Here is a 19286-nt window from a genome sequence, read left to right on the forward strand (position 1 = left end):
TAGGGGCTTTTCACAGTAACTTCATTGAAGCCTACTTGTGACAATAAGAAATTATTATTATTTGTGGTGTTAAATATAACTAGTAGATCCAGTGTGATTTAATGCACCAGGAATAGTAAGATTGTAGACGGCACTACCACAAGGAATCTTTGGACAAATAGCATAGATTTCTTTAAGGGAAAGCTAGGTAATTACATGAGAGAGACGGACATAGAAAGGTATGTTGATAGGGTTTGATGAGGGCTTGGGAGGAGGCTCATTTGGCATTAAACACCAGTATAACAAGCTGGACTGAATGATCTGTTTATGTACCATGAACTCAATATAATATGCCATCAGAGATAATTTGTCAGAAATTCATTTTTGTTCACTATTGTGGAAAATTGATAAATGCAATGTGAAATACTTCATTATAATACAACAATTATATTTATCAGGAAACAGAAATGTTTCTAATTGACCTTTTGCTCTCCAAAGGATCATTTTTGTAATGAAAGACAAAATACTTATTTGAGCACTCATTAGAAAGGCAAAAATGCAAGTAATGTTATCAAGAAGTCTAAACAGACATGCATTATTTGGATGAACAAAGTCAGCTTTGAACATTTAAATACAGTAAACAATAGAAGACACACAGCAAAAGCAACAAAATGGGGAATGTCACCAAATGATGTTTCAACTTGATTGTTAAAACTTTCTATCAACTGTACATCCCTTTTTGTAACCATACTTCTTTTTTTTAAAGTATTTTATTTCAGAAAATTTCAACATTTTTACAATTTACAGCAATCCCACAAACGCCCTAACTCCCCCATTATCCCCCCCCCCATCCCTCCCTCAGCAGTCAATGGTAACCTACTCCCCAAAATGCAAAATAAACAAACTCCAACAATTGTAGAACCCATCACTTGCCCCCCCCCCCCCCTCCCGCAGAGCAAATTACACTTTTTCCAAGGTCTGAAACTGCAACAGGTTCCCCCGCCACGCCGAGGTACAGGGTGGAGAAGCTGACCTTCACCCCAGCAAGGCCCAGCTGCGAGCAATCAGTGAGGCAAAGGCTAAAACACCTGCCTCCGCACCCACCTGCAGCTCCAGCTTGTCCGACACCCCGAATATGGCTTCTCGGGGACCGGGCTCCACCTCCACATGTAGAACGCCCATGATGGTGCTGAACACCGACCTCCAAAACCTTTCCACCTTCGGGCAGGCCCAAACCATACACACATGATTCACAGGGCCCCTCCCACATTGTTTACAGACATCCTCCCCCTCTTCAAACAGCTGGCTCATCCTAGACTTTGTAAGGGCACCCTGTACACAACCTTCAGCTGTATCAGCACCAGCCTCACACATAAAGTCGAGGCATTTACCCTCCGCAGCACCTCACACCATAATCCCTCCTCCACCGCCAGTCCCAACTCTTCCTCTTCCTCCAACCCCCTCCATGGACACCCCATCTCTCTCCAACTCCTCTCCCCCCCCGGCTGACAGCACCACCTCCAGAAACGAGGAAGCGGGCGCTATCAGGAAGGTCAGGAAGGCCTTCCTCGCACAGTCCTGTATCTGCATATACCTGAAATTTAGGTCCCGCACCAGCCCAAACTCCTAGCCCAGCTCCACCAGACTCGCAAGTCGCCCTCACAGGAACAGATCCTTCATTTCCTTGATTTCCCTCTTCTCATCCCCAGAGCCTTGTATCCATCCTTCCAGCTCGAACCCATGATTCCCCCTAATCGGCTTTCCCCCAATCCAGCTCCCAAACTAAAATGCTGCCTAAACTGTCTCTAGATTGTCAGCGTGGCCACCACCACTGGATGTGGAGATGCCAGCGCTGGACTGGGATGCGCACTGTAAGAAGTCTCAATACACCAGGTTAAATTTCAACAGGTTTATTTGGAAATGACAAGCTTTCAGAGCACTGCTCCTTCACCAGGTGAAGTGGAAGCAGATTCACAATCACAGCATATATAGGAGAGACACAATTGCAAGATAATTATAGATTGGAATGTGAAGAATGGTTGTAATGTGGATCTTTACAGGAACAAACCGTGTGAGTGGAGTGCGTGATAATCATAGGTTATCGAGGTGTGAATTGTCTCAGGCCAGGACAGTTAGTCGAATTCTGCAAACACGGGCAGTATGGTGGGGGTCACATGTTATGTGACATGAACCTGAGATCCTGATTAAGGCTGTCCTCATACAACATAAGAACTAGGAACAGGAGTAGGCCATCTGGCCCCTCGAGCCTGCTCCGCCAGTTAATGAGATCATGGCTGATCTTTGTGGACTCAGCTCCATTCTCCGGCCCGTACACCATATCCCCGAATCCCTTTATTCTTTAGAAAGGCATCTATCTTTTTCTTAAAAACGTTTAAAGAAGGAGCCTCAACTGCTTCACTGGGGAAGGAATTCCAGAGATTCACAACCCTTTGGGTGAATAAGTTCCTCCTACACTCCGTCCTAAATCTACCTCCCCTTATTTTGAGGCTATGCCCCCTAGTTCTGCTTTCCCCGACCAGTGGAAACAACCTGCCCGCATCTATCCTATTTATTCCCTTCATAATTTTATATGTCTCAATAAGATCCCCCCGCATCCTTCTAAACTCCAATGAGTACAGTCCCAGCCTACTCAACCTCTCGTCATAATCTAATCGCCTCAACTCTGGGATCAACCTAGTGCCTCTGCACTCCCTCCAGTGCCAATATGTCCTTTCTCAGGTAAGGAGACCAAAACTGAACACAATACTCCAGATGCGGCCTCACCAACACCCTATACAATTGCAGCATAACCTCACTAGTCTTGAACTCCATCCCTCTAGCAATGAAAGACAAAGCCTGATTAGCCTTCTTAATCACCTGTTGCACCTGCACACCAACTTTTTGAGACTCGTGCACCAGCACACCCAGGTCCCTCTGCACAGCAGCATGTTTTAACATCTTACCGTTTAAATAATAATCCATTCTGCTGTTATTCCTCCCAAAATGGATAGCCTCACACTTGGCAACATTGAATTCCATCTGCCAGACCCTAGTCCATTCACCTAACCTATCCAAATCCTTCTGCAGACTTCCGGTATCCTCTGCACTTTTTGCTTTACCACTCATCTCATCCCATTGTAATCACCTTTGTTTAAGCACAAAACACTAGTGTTTGATTTTACCTTGTCATCCTCCAACTGTATTTTAAATTCCACCATATTGTGGTCGCTCCTTCCAAGAGGATCCCGAACTATGAGATCATTAATCATGATCTATGAGACCATTAATCAAACAAGTGGAACTTAGCTACCAGTTTCTGCTTGGCAATTCTGCATTGTCATGTGTCTTGAAAGCCGCCCTCGGGTAAATATTCTCCAAGGCGGCTTTCAAACAAACCGGTTTCCTCCCACTGTCCAAAGATGTGCAGATTAGATGGATTGGCCATGATAAATTGTGTCCAAAATTGCCCTTAGTGTTGGGTGGGGTTACTGGGTTATGGGGATGGGGATGGGGTGGAGGTGTGGGCTTGGGTAGGGTGCTCTTTCAAAGAGCCGGTGCAGACTGAATGGCCTCCTTCTGCACTGTAAATTCTATGATTCTATGATCTTCTCTGGATTTGCTGCCCAATAGTAGTACATGAAATTTGGGAGGCGTTGCCCCTCCCTGCCTCCCGTCCCCTCTGCAGTATCACCTTCCTAATCCTAGCCACCTTCCCCTGTACAACCCAAACTCCACCAGATCCTTGTCCGTCTTAAGCAACATCAAGATGGAGGCCTGCCCCATCATTTGCGGCAAGACACTCCAGTCCAACGTGTCCTCAAACATTCCCACCATCAACGGCACCAGCCTGTCCTTAAAATCTTGTATAAAATTTGACCGGGAACCCATCTGGCCACGCCGCCTTTCCTGCCTGCATCCTCCCGATTGCCATCTTCTCCTCCTCCACCCCCATTGGTTCCTCCAGCCCTGCCCTCTCCACCTCACCCAAACTCAGGCACTTTAACCCACCCAGAAACTCCCTGATCCCCTGCACCTCCTCTGGTGGCTCCAAGTTATACAAGTCCCTATAGAACCCCTCAAACACCTTATTAATCGGTCCCGGAGCCACCACCAACTCCCCCTTGCTGACCCGCACCCGAACCTTCTCCCTCGCCGCGGCCACCCTACGAAGCGGACCTGCCAGCATGTGCCTTGCCTTCTCCACATACTCAGAGACAGCCCCCTTCGTCCTTCTCTTTTAAAAAAAATATTTTATTCAGGCATTTATCTAAACAAACAACAAACAAAACAAGTCAGAGCAGAAGCAAAATTGCACAACATAATAAATAACCAGCACACCCCCCCTCCCCCACCCTGCCCTTCCCCTTCTCCTATCCTGCCTATCCCATTTAAACCCCCTTATTCCACCCCTCCCCCCCACCCCCTTACCCTCTGCTGACCCCTCAATCCTCCTTAAAGAAGTCAATGAATGGCTTCTACCTCCGGATGAACCCATCAACCGATCCCCTCAAGACGAATTTGATCCTTTCCAACTTCAGGAATTCTGTCAGGTCGCTCACACATACCCTCGTTTTCGGTGGCTTTGAGTCCCTCACCCCAAGGAAAATCCGCCTCCGAGCTACCAGGGAGGCAAAGGCCAAGACATCGGCCTCTCTCGCCCCCTGGACTCTCGGGTGTTCCGACACTCCAAATATCGCAAACTCTGAGCTCGGGGCCATCTTCACCCCCAGCACCTCGGACATTATGCCCGCAAACCCCTGCCAGAACCCCGTTAGCTTCAGACATGCCCAAAGCATGGGGACATGGTTCGCAGGCCTCCCCACGCACGGCCCACACCTATCCACTACTCCCTCAAAGAACCTACTCATCCTAACCACCGTCATATGTGCCCCATGGAGCACTTGAAACTGGATAAGACTGAGCCTTGCACACGACGAGGACGCATTAACCCTCCACAGGGCCTCCTCCCACATTCCGGCCTCCACCTCCACCCCCCACCCTCCCAGCTCCTCCTCCTACTTCCATTTAACTAGGGGCTCCCTGCCAGTCCATCAGCTCCTTGTAAACCTTGGACACCTTCCCTCCTCTACCCCCTCCCTCTACAACGCCTCATCTTGCAGCCCCAGGGGCGGCAACTCGGGAAAGGAAGGTGCTTCCCTCCTCACAAAATCCCGACCTACAAGTACCTAAAACCATTCCCCCTGGGCATTTCATATTCCTCCTTCAGGACCTCTAATTTTGCAAAGCTGCCCCCTACGAACAGGTCCCCAAACCGCTCAATCCCCCCCCTGCCTCCACCCTGAAACCTCGCATCCAGCACCACCTGGTGCAAACCTATGATTATCACAAATCAGTGCCCACACCAAGGCACCCTCCAGTATCAAATGCTGCCTCCACTGCTCCCATACCCTCAAGGCCGGCACCACCAGTGGGCTCACGGAGTACCTGGCCGACGAGAACGGCAGAGGTACTGTCAACAATGCCCCTAAATGTGTTCCCCTACAAGAAGAGCCTCCCAAACACCAACATACAATTGAACCCAACATCCGGATAGCACCCAACATTCTCTTCACGAACCCCACATCATCCCAATTAGGGGCATAAAAGCTTTCCAGTGCCACCGGCCCCCCCTCCAATGCATCCCGTCACTATCGCTTCCCTGCCCCCCCTGATCCGCCATCACCTTCTCCACCTAAAGCCTCATCTGCTTCCGCACCAAGGTCACCACCCCTCGAGCCCTACTTTCAAACCCTGAATGAAACACCTGCTCACCCACCCCTTCCTAGGCCTCATCTTGTCCTTCACCCTCAGATTGTTCCCTTGTAGCATCACTACATTGGCTTTTAAACTCTTCAAATGCAGAAAAACATTTGCTCTCTTCACCGGTCCCCCCCACCAAGCCCTTCATGTTCCACGTCACCATTCTGACCGGTGGTCTCTCATACCCCCCACCTCTCCTATCCACCATCACTATTGCTCCAAGCCCTGCCCATCCAGCTGGACCCACCCCATCCTTTTGTCATCATCGAGCCCCTTCCCTGCCCCCAGAAACCCCCCATCCACTTCCTCTTGCAAACACGTCACCCATTATCGATCCCCTCCCCTCACCATTCACACCACCCAGGTTCATCAAAATCTGCTCAACCAGGCTCCAACCACTCTCCCCCCACCCCAATCCCGTTCACTAGACAACCTCCGTTTGCTAGTGTAGTCATCCCTGCCAGAACCCTTACCCCTCCCCCCCATGCCCAAACCTCACCTGACTCGAACGATAAAACAAAAGAAAGTCGTACCATAAGGAAAAAAATAGAGCACATGTAAATAAAACCCCTCCCACCATTTAAGAGTCAGAAGCAAAACCCCAATCAAATAGAAAACCCTCAATAAGAAAAAACAATCCCATCCCCACTAACCAAGTCCAACTCCCAACTCTCATCTCAGTCCCAGTCCTTCAGCTTTAACGAATGCCTCCACTGTCTCAAAATGAAAATCCTTTGAGTTGTGCGCCATTCTCGGTTTCACTGGGTAGACCATGCCAAATCTCACTCCACTACCATACAATGCCACCTTCTAGTCCAGAGGCCACCCGCCTTCTTGCCATATCCGCCGTCAGATCTTGGTATTTGCGTATACCAACGGCTACCCACGTCACAAATCATCTCTTCCTCACCCTGCTCAAAACCTTCTCCTTCACATGGTAGCTGTGGAAGCAGACTATGACCACCCTTGGTGGCTCATTCGCTCTCGGCTCCGGCCTGACTGACCAATGTGCCCTTGCCAACCCATAGAGGAAAGGTTCTTCCCCCTCCCCCATCAACTCAGCAAACATCTTTGCAAAGTACTCGGTCGGCCTTGGGCTCTCCACTCCCTCGAGCCGGCCCACGATTCTCAAATTTTGCCTCCTCAACTTGTTCTCTCGGTCCTCCAGCTTGGCTCTGAGCCCTTTGTTGACTTTCGCCACCCTCCACAGCTCCTCACCCATCGAGGTGAACTAGTTGCTGTGTTGTGTCTATGCCTCCTCCACTCCCTTCAACTTCTCTCCTTGCTCCCGCAACTCGACCGATGTCTTCATCACTGCTACCTTTACCAGGGGAATCGGCTCCTCCACCCACTATTTAAGCAAAGTCGTCATCTCCCTCTAAAGCACCTCCAAATGCTTAGCAAACAGCCTTTCAAACTCCACCGATATCACCTCGGTAAGAGTTTCCCCCGTGAGGCGAGCGGTCCCACCCGATGACCCAGCCCCCACCATCTTCCATCCTGCAGGACTCACAGCATCAATCGTCGGCGGATTTCCGCTCGACCCCTTCTTTCCAAAACCCTTCTTCTGGGAGTTCGACATTCCCCAACCTCCTTATGACTTCCCACACCAACTCATCCAAAAACCTTTCTGACACCAGGCATAAAAGTCCAAAAAACAGAGATTCAAGCAGGAGCCACCTAACGTGCGACCTCCACCTAAATGCCGCCACCAGAAGTCTTGTAACCATACTTCAACCCATAATCTGTCATTAAATTGTTCTTGATCAAGCTCAGCGATCCCACAGACAACAGATCCCAATGAAAGCTCTGGAGTCCAGCCACATGAATGGTGGATAATTAAACAACTAACAGGAGGAGGAATCTCCACAAATATCCTCATCCCAATGATGGGAGAGCCCAGCATACCTGCGCGAAAGACTAGGCTGAAGCATTTGCATTCATCTTCAGCCTGGATTGCCCAGTGGATGATTTGTCTCAACCAACTCCTGAGGTCCCAACATAACAATAATCTTTATTCATGTCACAAGTAGGCTTACATTAACACTGCAATGAAGTTACTGTGAGAATCCCCTAGTCAACACACACAGACACGGGGAGAACGTGCAGAGTCCGCACAGACAGTGACCCGAGCAAGGAATCGAACCCTTGTCCCTGGCGCTGTGAAGCAACAGTGCTAACCACTGTGCTACCGTGCCGCCCACGCGTGCCAGTATTTCAGTCAATTCAATTCACTCCATATGGCATCAATAAATGGCTTAAGGCACTGAATACATCAAAGCCTAGGACACGGGCAGCACGGTGGCCTAGTGGTCAACACAGCTTCCTCACGGCGCTGAGGTCCCAGGTTCGATCCCGGCTCTGGGTCACTGTCCGTGTGGAGTTTGCACATTCTCCCCGTGTCTGCGTGGGTTTCGCCCCCACAACCCAAAAATGTGCAGGGTAGATGGATTGGCCACGCTTAATTGCCCCTTAATTGGAAAAAAATAATTGGATACTCTAAATTTTAAAAAAAATCAAAGCCTAGGACCCTGACAAAATCCCTGCAGTAGTATTGTCCTGCGCTCCAGAAATAGCCATGGCCCTGGCCAGTACAGTTATAACACTGGCGTCTACCAGATATTATGCAAAATTGCCCAGGTATTTTCTGTCCTCAAAAAGCAGGACAAACTAATCTGGCCAAGTAATGCCCGATCAGTCTACTCTTGGTCATCAGTAAATTGATTGAAGGTCTCATTGACAGTGCTATCAATTGGCATTTACTCAGCAATAACTTGTTCACCGACCTTCAGTTTGTGTTCTGCCAGGGCCACAAGACCTCATTGCAACCTTGGTGCAAACATGGACAAAGAGCTGAATTCAAGAGGTGAGGTTAGGGGACAGCCCTTGATTAACATCAAGGCAGCATTTGACCAAGTCTGGTATCAGAACCGGAGCCAATGTGAAATCAATGCAGATCATGAAGAAATCTCTCTATTGGTTAGTCAGACCTAGCATAAAGGAAGATGGTCATGTTGTTGATGGCCAATCATCTCCGTCACAGGACATCGCTGCAGGAGTTTCTCACATTTGTTTCCTCGGCCCAGCCTGGTTCAGTTGCTTGTCACTGACCTCCGCTCTATCATAAGGTCAGAAGTGAAGATGTTTTATCCAATTTAAGGTTGTCCACAGGGCTTATATGACTATGGCCCAGATGAGCAGGTTTTTTGAGGAGGTGCAGGACAGGCGTGGGTGCTGTGGGGGATGTCCTGGGACTCATGTGCTCATGTTCTGGGCGTGTCCATGGTTGAAGGGCGTTTGGTAGAGATTTGCGGACGTCATGTCTGAGGCCCTGCAAGGGAGGGTGACCTCCGAGTCCCGAGGTGGTGCTATTTGGAGTGTCAGAAGATCCGGGAGCCCAGGGGGGAGAGAGGCCGATGTTTTGGCCTTTGCTTCCCTGGTGGCCCGGTGACTGGTTCTGCTGGGATGGAGGGACTTGGAGCCCCTGAAGTCGGGGGTATGGGTAAGCGACATGGCGGGGTTTCTCAAGCTGGAGAAAATCAAATTTGCCTTAAGGGGTTCGTTACAGGGGTTCGCTCAGAGGTGGCAGCCGTTCATCGACTCCTTTAAGGAAAATTAGTCTGTCAGGAAGGGTGGGGAGGGGTGTAAAAGTGGGGAGGCATGGAAGTGACGAATAAGGTTAGGAAAACCAATGAAGGGAGGGCCGTGAGACGGAGTGTTTATATGGACCATGTTGGGTGGGGTCTGTGTTTGGGGGGATGGCGGGGGATGGCTATGTTATTGTGGGTTTTTGTCTTTGTTGGATCTTTCTGTTTAAAAGTGTGAAAATCATAAATGCCTTAACAAAATATTTTCTAAAAAAAAAAGAAGTGAAGATGTTTGCGGATGATCGCACGATATTCAGCTCCATTCATAACTCCTCAGAAGCAGTCTGTGGCCATATACCCATGAGATGGACAGAATCACAGAATTGTTAGGGCGCTGAACGTGGTGGTGTTTGCATGCGTCTGCTGCCGTTGTCCTTCTCGTCCTTGTCCTTCACCCATAATGACTGCACCGACTCTCCAAATGGGCATTTAGTGCCATTCCCTGCCATTTCCCTGTACCCCTGGACAGTGTTTCTATTCAAATAATCAGCTAATGTCGTCTTGAATGCCTCAGTTGAATTAAAGCTTGAGATGACAAATAACAATTACAATGACCATCACCAACAAGGGAAAATCTTATCATCTCCCCATGATAGTCAATGGCATTACCATTTCTGAATTTGTCACCACCAACATCCTTGTGGTTATGATTGACCAGAAGCGGAACTGGACTGGCCATATTAATACTGTGGTTACAAGAGCAGGTCAGGGGATGGGAATTCTGCAGAGAGTAACTCACAGAGAGGCTCCCCAAAGCCTATCCACCATCTGCACATCAGGTTGGATGAGGCAATATTCCCCACTTGTCTGGATGAATGTGGCTCCAGCAGATTTTGGGATGCACAATATCATCCAGGACAAAGCAGCCTGCTTGATCCATCCATCCATCCCATCCATCCACCCCATCCATCCACCCCATCCATCACCTTAAACACTCACTCCTTCCACCACTGGTGGACAGTGGCAGCAGTATGTCATCCACACTGCAGCAACCTGCCAAGCCTCCTGTGACAGAATTTTCTAAATATACAACCTCTACTACCTCGAAGGTCAAGGGCAGCAGATGCATGCAAACACGACCCCCGCAAGTTCCTCTCCAAGTGACATGCCATCCTGACCTGGAAATATATCATCATTCCTTCACTGTCACTGGGTCAAAGTTCTGAAACCTCCTCCCTATATCACTGTAATGTGCCTACACAACATGGACTGCAGCAATAAATGTTGGCCTTGCCAGAAATGCTCAGATGCCAAGATCAAATTTTTAAAATTATAAGTCAGTTCTGGTATATTCCATTTGCTCATCCATTAGCTCCTTGGTATCTGTTTGTGCAAGTTCTCCAATTGAGATGTTTGTATATTTAAGGCTGATCCAGAATTGATTCATGTAATCTTGGCTCACATTTAAGTGCAGTAGTGAGAAAGTGTTGCATTGTCAGAATTTTGTTTTGTATAATTTTTGTATAAAAAATTTACACCACTATTTGAATAAGAGCAGAAAGTTCTCCTCATGCCCAGGCCAATATTAAATTCCCCAGCAACATTACCAGAACAGAATATTTGGTGGATTATCAAACTGTTTGGAGGATCCTGTTGTACATTTGACAATAGTGATTAAATTTCAAAAGCAATTAATTCATTATCATGCACATCGCTTCTCGGCCTTTTGGCTAAGATTAAGTGTAGTAGCCTTTGGCTCAGATCTGGTATGTCTCTCTTGTGGGGACCATGAATTGGATTCAATTTGAATTTGAATTGGTTTTTGGAGCAGGCAAGGAGCTGGATTAAGGGTTTGCCCCTGTCCACGCACTGTGCCCTGGCTTTGTAACTCAGAACAAGTAATTTAAATTTCTTTATTTTTTGTACGTTAACTTGGTCTGAGCCACCTTTTGCCCACCTCTTATCAGATTGGATAGCCAGGATGTGGAGATGCCGGCATTGGACTGGGGTGAGCACAGTAAGAAATCTTACAACACTAGGTTAAAGTCCAACAGGTTTGTTTCGATGTCACTAGCTTTCGGAGCACAGCTCCTTCCTCAGGTGAATGAAGAGGTGGTCTCCAGAAGCATATCTATAGACAAATTCAAAGATGCAATACGATACTTTGGATTGGATAGGATTTCACTGTAATTTCTACCTCACATGTGCAATGCTGGTGTTTTAACCGCAAACTATAAATGATAAACCTTCATAAGCCCTGGGGCAAATGTTAATATTCAGTGAAGTATCACCCATTCTACACCATTGTCAAAACTTCAAACTAACCCCTCTTAGTTTTAACCATGTACCCCACAAAGGATAGAAATGAAATCACAAACAGTGAACATTTCATGTTTTATTTTCTCTTTTCTTCATTTTCTTTCAAGATCAGCCATTTTGTTGTACTTTTCTGTTTTGTGACTTGTCCGAGTTGGGCCGAGGAATCGACCCTGAGAAACTCCTGCAGTGATGTTTGTGACTTGGCTGCATTTACTTTCTTCTCTGCCACCTCATATTATAATTTCTATGGGTGAGATTTTTCGGCCCTTTCTGTTGGTGGAATCTCCCGGTCCTGCCAAGGGCATCCCCCTGCACCCCTCCAACCCCACCCCCCCCTCCACCCCCGTGGCATGTTCGCTGACGGTGAGGGGGGTGGGGAGATGGCAGGACCAGAGGATCCCGCCGGCAGCCAATGATGAGCCGCCTCTGCTGCTGGGAAACAGGCGAACATTTCAGAACTGGAAGATCCAGCAGAGGGCAGTAGAGCAGAGCTGCTGATTGGCTGTTCTGGGGAAAATTTGCATCAGTGCATTGCGGTCACTGCATCCAGAAAATGTACCTGAGCAAGACACCCTATGTGTTCAAGTGAAGGCAAGCATCCAGCAGAGGGCAGTGGAGCAGAGCTTCTGATTGGCTGTTCCGGGGGAAATTTGCATCAGTGCATTGCGGTCACCGTATCTTGAAGGTGGTTTGTGGAGGAGCTGTTGTCAAGTGACATTTAAACCCCAAACACTTCTTCAGTGTTTCCCTCCCTACCTCCTCTAACCAAAACAAAAGGACAATCACTGTAAGGATCCCAACCGAGTAAAGATCAAGAGGGAGACTCAAGGGTAGGCAGAAGTAGAAAGAAGTTGAACCGTGATGTCACAGCCTGCAGGTAAGTGATTTACTGGTAAGTAGTTTTTCTTTTCCCTGAGGTGTTATTGTGCGGGGCGCAGTGGTTGCTGAGTGAGTGCTTGCTGAGAAGGGGAGTAAATTTTTTTAAAACTTACTGTTGGGAGTTTCCAGCTGAATCTGGTCGGAGTGAGGACAGAGTGACTGCTGGGTAAGTAGTAAAGTTTTAAATTGTTTGTGCAGGCCCATAACAGCTGATTGCTGTTCTCGTGTGTGAATAACAGGTAAGCTCTTTCTTTCTTTTTCTTTTTTTATCTAGAGGGGATGGCAGGGAAGGCAGTGCAATGTTCCTCCTGCAGAATGTTTGAGGTGAGGGACGCCGTCAGTGTCCCTGCTGATTTCACCTGTGGGAAGTGCACCCATCTCCAGCTCCTCAGAAACCGCGTCAGGGAACTGGAGCTGGAGCTGGATGAATTTCGGATTATTCGGGAGGCAGAGGTGGTCATAGATAGTAGCTTCAGGGATGTAGTTACTCCGAAGAATCAAGCTATATGGGTGACGGTGAGAGGGGCTGGGAGGAAGCCGTCAGAGCAGGGATCCTCTGTGGTCGTTCTCCTCAGTAACAAGTATGCCGTTTTGGATACTGTTAAGGGGGACGACCTACCAGGGGTAAGTCACGGTGAACGGATCTCCAGCACTGAGTCCGTCCCTGTGGCTCAGAAGGGAAGGAGGGAGAGCAGGAGAGCAATAGTTATTGGGGTCTCGATAGTTAGAGGGACAGGTGGACGGTTCTGTGGCAGCGAAAGAGACTCACGGATGGTATGTTGCCTCCCGGGTGCTAGGGTCCGTGACGTGTCGGACCGTGTTTTCAGAATCCTTAAAGGGGAGGGGGAGCAGTCACAAGTCGTGGTACACATCGGTACCAACGACATAGGTAAGAGAAGGGACGGGGATTTAAAACAGGAGTTTAGGGAGCTAGGCTGGAAGCTGAGAGCCAGGACAAACCTTATTGTCATCTCTGGTTTGTTACCGGTGCCACATGCTAATGAGGTGAGGAACAGGGAGAGAGTGCAGATAAACACGTGGCTGCAGGGATGGTGTAGGAGGGAGGGTTTCAGGTACGTGGATAATTGGAGCACATTCTGGGGAAGGTGGGACCTGTACAGATTGGACGGTTTGCACCTGAACCAGAGGGGCACCAATATCCTGGGAGGGAAATATGCTACGGCTCTTTGGGGGGGTTTAAACTAATTTGTCAGGGGGCTGGGAAAATGAGCTGTAGTCCAAAAGCCAGTGTTGAGAGTAGTGAGGTACTGAGGAGGGTATCAAGGTCGCTGGAGTGTACCGGCAGACAGCAAGGTGGGTTGAAGTGTGTCTACTTCAATGCAAGGAGCATCCGCAATAAGGTAGGTGAACTTGGAGCGTGGATTGGTACTTGAGACTACGATGTTGTGGCCATTACGGAGACATGGGTAGAACAGGGACAGGAATGGTTGTTGGAAGTTCCGGGGTATAGATGTTTCAGTAAGAGTAGGGAAGGTGGTAAAAGAGGTGGAGGAGTAGCATTATTAATCAAGGATAGTTTAACAGCTGCAGAAAGGCAGTTTGAAGGGGATCTGCCTACTGAGGTAATATGGGCCAAAGTTAGAAATAGGAAAGGAGCGGTCACATTGTTAGGAGTTTTCTATCGGCCCCCAAATAGTAATAGAGATGTGGAGGAAGAAATTGCAAAACAGATTATGGATAGGTGTGGAGGTCTCAGGGTAGTTGTCATGGGTGACTTTAACTTCCAAATATTGATTGGAACCTCTATAGGTTGAACAGTTTGGATGGGGCAGTTTTTGTCCAGAGTGTGCAGGAGGGTTTCCTGACACAATATGTGGATAGGCCGACAAGAGGGGGGGCCACATTGGATTTGGTACTGGGTAATGAACCGGGCCAAGTGTTAGATTTGTTTGTGGGAGAGCACTTTGGAGATAGTGACCACAATTCGGTGTCTTTACTATTGCAATGGAGAGGGATAGGGCCATGCAGCAGGGCAAGGTTTACAATTGGGGATGGGATAATTATGATGCGATTAGGCAAGAATTAGGGAGCATAAAAGATGGGAACAGAAACTGTCAGGGAAAGGCACAAATGAAAAATGGAGCTTGTTCAAGGAACAAATACTGCATGTCCTTGATAGGCATGTCCCTGTCAGGCACGGAGGAAATGGCCGTGTGAGGGAACCATGGTTCACAAAAGAGGTTGACTGTCTTGTCAAGAGGAAAAAGGAAGAGTATGTAAGGATGAGAAAACAAGGTTCAGTAGGGTCACTTGAGGGTTACAAGGTAGCAATGAATGGGCTGAAAAAAGGGCTTAGGAGAGCTAGGAGGGGGCATGAGAAGTCCTTGACAGGTCGGATCAAGGAAAACCCCAAGGCTTTTTACTCTTATGTGAGAAATAAAAGAATGACCAGGGTGAGGGTAGGGCCAGTCAAGGATAGTAGTGGGAACTTGTGCATGGAGTCAGAAGAAATAGGAGAGGCGTTGAATGAATACTTTTCTTCAGTGTTCACAAAGGAGAGGGGCCATGTTTTTGAGGATGAGAGTGTGATTCAGGCGGGTAGGCTGGAGGAAGTAGATGTTCTGAGGAAGGATGTATTAGCAATTTTGAAAAACCTGAGCGTCAACAAGACCCCTGGGCCAGATGGGATATACCCAAGGATTCTTTGGGAGGCACGGGATGAGATTGCAGAGCCTTTGGCTTTGATCTTTGAGTCCTCGCTGTCCACAGGGATAGTGCTAGAGGACTGGAGAGTGGCGAATGTTGTTCCTCTGTTCAAGAAAGGGAATAGGAATGACCCTGGTAATTATAGGCCAGTTAGTCTTACTTCGGTGGTCGGGGAGGTAATGGAAAAGGTCCTGAAGGATAGGATTTATGACCATTTGGAAAGATGCAGCTTAATCCGGGATAGTCAACACGGATTTGTGAAGGGTAGGTCTTGCCTCACAAATTTGATTGAATTCTTTGAGGAGGTAACTAAGTGTGCAGATGAAGGTAGAGCAGTTGATGTCGTATACATGGATTTCAGTAAGGCGTTTGATAAGGTTCCCCATGGTCGGCTCATGAAGAAAGTAAGGAGGAGTGGGATAGAGGGAAATCTGGCCAATTGGATAAGTAACTGGCTATCACATAGAAGACAGGGTGGTGGTGGATGGAAAATGTTCAGACTGGAGACCAGTTACCAGCAGTGTACCACAGGGATCAGTGCTGGGTCCTCTGCTATTTGTGATTTTTATCAATTACTTGGAGGAGGGGGCTGAAGGGTGGGTCAGTATATTTGCTGATGACACCAAGATTAGTGGAGTAGTGGATTGTGAGGAGGGCTGTTGTAGGCTGCAAAGAGACATTGATAGGATGCAGAGCTGGGCCGAAAAATGGCAGATGGAGTTTAACCCTGGTAAGTGCGAGGTGATTCATTTTGGTAGAAAAAAGTTGAATGCGCATTACAGGGTCAACGGCAGGGTTCTGAGGAATGTGGAGGAACAGAGAGATCTTAGGGTTCATGTCCACAGATCTTTGAAGGTTGCCACTCAAGTGGATAGAGCCGTGAAGAAGGCTTATAGTGTGTTAGCGTTTATTAACAGGGGGCTTGAGTTTAAGAGCCGCGGGGTTATGCTGCAACTATACATGACCCTGGTGAGACCACATTTGGAGTATTGTGTGCAGTTCTGGTTACCTCACTATAGGAAGGATGTGGAAGCATTGGAAAGCGTGCAAAGGAGATTAACCAGGATGCTGCCTAGTTTGCAGGATAGGTCTTATGAGGATAGGTTGAGGGAACTAGGGCTTTTCTCTTTGGAGCGGAGGAGGATGAGAGGCAACTTAATAAAGGTTTATAATATAATGAGGGGGATAGATAGAGTGGACGTGCAGAGACTATTTCCTCGGGTGGATGTAGCTGTTACAAGGGGGCATAACTATAAGATTCAGGGTGGGAGATATAGGAGGGATGTCTGAGGTAGGTTCTTTACTCAGAGAGTGGTTAGGGTGTGGAATGGACTGCCTGCTGTGATAGTGGAGTCGGACACTTAAGAAACCTTCAAGCGGTTATTGGATAGGCACCTGGAGCACACCAGAATGACAGGGAGTGGGATAGCTTGATTTTGGTTTCGGACAATACTCGGCACAACATCAAGGGCCAAAGGGCCTGTTCTGTGCTGTACGGTTCTATGTTCTATATGTTCTATATTATAGTTGAACAGTTTATAACGGAAACAGATCTGACAAAGGACATGAATGTTTTCCCTAAGATTTTATTCCTCTCCCATCAGAAGCTGCCTGACCTTCGTGTTTCTTGGTGGCACGCTGTTCACTGGCGGTGGGATTCTCTCTTCCTGCCACTTGTCAATGGGATTTTCCATTGAAGCCACACCACACCACCAGGAAGCCCATGGGTGGCAATGGTGTGAGTGGTCACACACAGGGCAGCTCCTGCTTGAAGGCATAGTAAAGAGCCCTTTTTACCCGCAATTGGGTGCAACAGAAAAATGTTGCTGAAGGTAGGAGGAGTAGTTTCCCCCGGGAGTGGTATACCTGCTGGTTACCAAACGCCGGCAGAAAAAGGTGAAAGACCTGGCCAAAGAGTTGGAAGAGACCTGTGGTGCAGCAGCCAGTGGAAGGATGGCGGAGAGGGAAGGGCTTGTGCAAGTCAGAAAGCCCCAGATGGAGCAGTTGTTGGTTTTCAACAAGGATGAGTTCCTCCAGTAGAGGAAAGAGATGCAAGAGGATCATTCGAAAGCCATTGAAGGGGCTGTGCCACCCCTGAAGGGCTCGATGGAGAGGGTGGAAAAATGTTTGGAGGTGCAGGGGTCGCAGATCCAAGAGATTGAGAGGGTGAAGTAGGACCACAGCGATCGGGTGGTGGCATTGGAGGTGGAGGTTGGGCTCTTAGGAGACCTTTGCAAGATGTTGACAGCAAAGGTGGAGAAGCAGAAAAATAGATTGAAGGCAGAATCTGTGGATAATGGGCCTGCCTGAAGGAGTGGAAGGTGCGAGTGCTACGAGGTATGTTTCGAGGATGCTGGTGGGCTGGTGGCAGAGTGGGTGTTGGATAAGGTCCCGAAAGTGGACAGAGCGCACAGGTCTCTGAGACAGAAGCCTAGAGCAGGGGAGCCGCCACGGGCGGTATTCGTGAGACTCCATAAGTTCTTGGAGTAAGAGAAGATTCTGCAGTGAGCCGGGGAGAAGTGCAACTGTGAATGGGAGGGGAGCAAGGTCCGAATATATCAGAACATTGGAGCTGAGCTGGCATAACGGCATGTGGGGTTCAACAAAACCTAGGTGGTGCTATATCGACGGCAGATCAGGTTTGGGGTGCTCTACCTGGCAAAGCTTTGGGTGATGTATGAGGGCCGGGAATACTATTTTGTGACCCCAGAAGTGACTACTGACTTTATCAAGGAACATAAACTGGGGGAGAACAGAACTGAACAATTCTGGGAGACTGAGGCGCTGGCACTTTGAAGTAATTGGGAATATGGGTAGAATGGGGGTTGGAGGGAGTGCGGGGGAGGGTTTCTTTGCTCCTGTGTGGAGGCTTTTTTTCTTTTTTTACTGTTGGATTGACAAAGGGTAGCAGGGGTGAAAAGTCTGTCAGGGGACGGCTGTCCCCATCCCCCCTCCTGCTGCCTGAGGCTGTGTGTTTTTTTCCTGTTTGTTTGTTCTTGGGGATGGTAACCTGTGGCTCAGCATGACTCTTTGTTTGGGTGGGGGAGGGGGAAGTCAGAGGGGAGCCTTCTTCACAGAACAGAGCGGTAAGGACGGGGGAGGGGTCAGTGGGAGAAGCCTTTGGGCAGGAGTTGCCATTCTGGCAGGTAAGGCTGGTCAACGGAAGTGAGGTGGGGGAGACAGCCAAGAGAGTTGGCCATAGGAGGGGGTGGGGAGAGGGGGACGGTGGGGGGGGGAAAGGAGGGTGACGTGACGGGCCGGAGTTGGAGAAAAAACATGGTCAGGTGGAGAAAGGGGCCATCTTGGAGGGGCCAGATATAGGGTCAAATTAATTGGGGTAGAGCCAAAAGGGGAGGATGGCAGACAGTAGAGGGGGATGGAGGCGTAATCCCCCAGTAAGGCTGATAACATGAAACATGCAAGGGCTCAAGGACCGGTCAAAAGATCTAGGGTCTTTGCGCACCTTAGGAGCTTGAAAGCGGAGGTGGTCTTTCTGCAGGAGACGCACTTCCGCGTGAAGGACCAGGTTAGACTAAGGAAGGGGTGAGTGGGTCAGGCTTTCCACTCTGGGTTTGATTCAAGGATGGGTAAGGTGGACCTGTGGTGCTTCAAGAACTCCAAGGGAAAGGAGTATTCCTTTTTTTCGCATGTGTACAGGGCATATTCCAGAATTGACTTTTTTGTGGTGAGCTGGGAGATTTTGGTTGGGGTGGAGGGGGCAGAGTTTACGGGGATAGAAATCTCGGACCATGCACCCCATCGGCTAGAGATTCACCTCAGATCGGGACAGGAGCAGAGGCCGGGGTGGAGGCTCGATTCGGGATTGTTGGCAGATAGAGGGTTTTGCGATAAAGTGCGGGCTGTGATTAAAGATTATGTAGAATTGAACCAAAATGGGGAGGTGTTGGTGGCCACTTTTTGGGAAGCACTAAAAGCGGTGGTTCGAAGGGAGATTATCTCACACAAGGCTCATGCGGATAGGAAAAGGAGAGAGGAATGTGAACGGCTAATAAACGCGATAGTGGAGGTAGATGGGGAGTACTCGAGGTTGCCCACCATGGATGGATTGGCGAGGAGGAAAAGAATTACAGGGGC

At 48.6% G+C, this 19286-nt stretch overlaps 1 pseudogene; it reads left to right on the forward strand.

Moving 5' to 3' along the window:
* The first annotated feature begins 11036 nt into the window (after positions 1 to 11036).
* On the forward strand, positions 11037 to 11239 carry LOC140408103 (U2 spliceosomal RNA; annotated as a pseudogene).
* The last annotated feature ends 8047 nt before the right edge of the window (positions 11240 to 19286 follow it).

This window comes from Scyliorhinus torazame, chromosome 2, assembly GCF_047496885.1.
Source record: "Scyliorhinus torazame isolate Kashiwa2021f chromosome 2, sScyTor2.1, whole genome shotgun sequence".
Classification (NCBI taxonomy): Eukaryota; Metazoa; Chordata; class Chondrichthyes; order Carcharhiniformes; family Scyliorhinidae; genus Scyliorhinus; species Scyliorhinus torazame.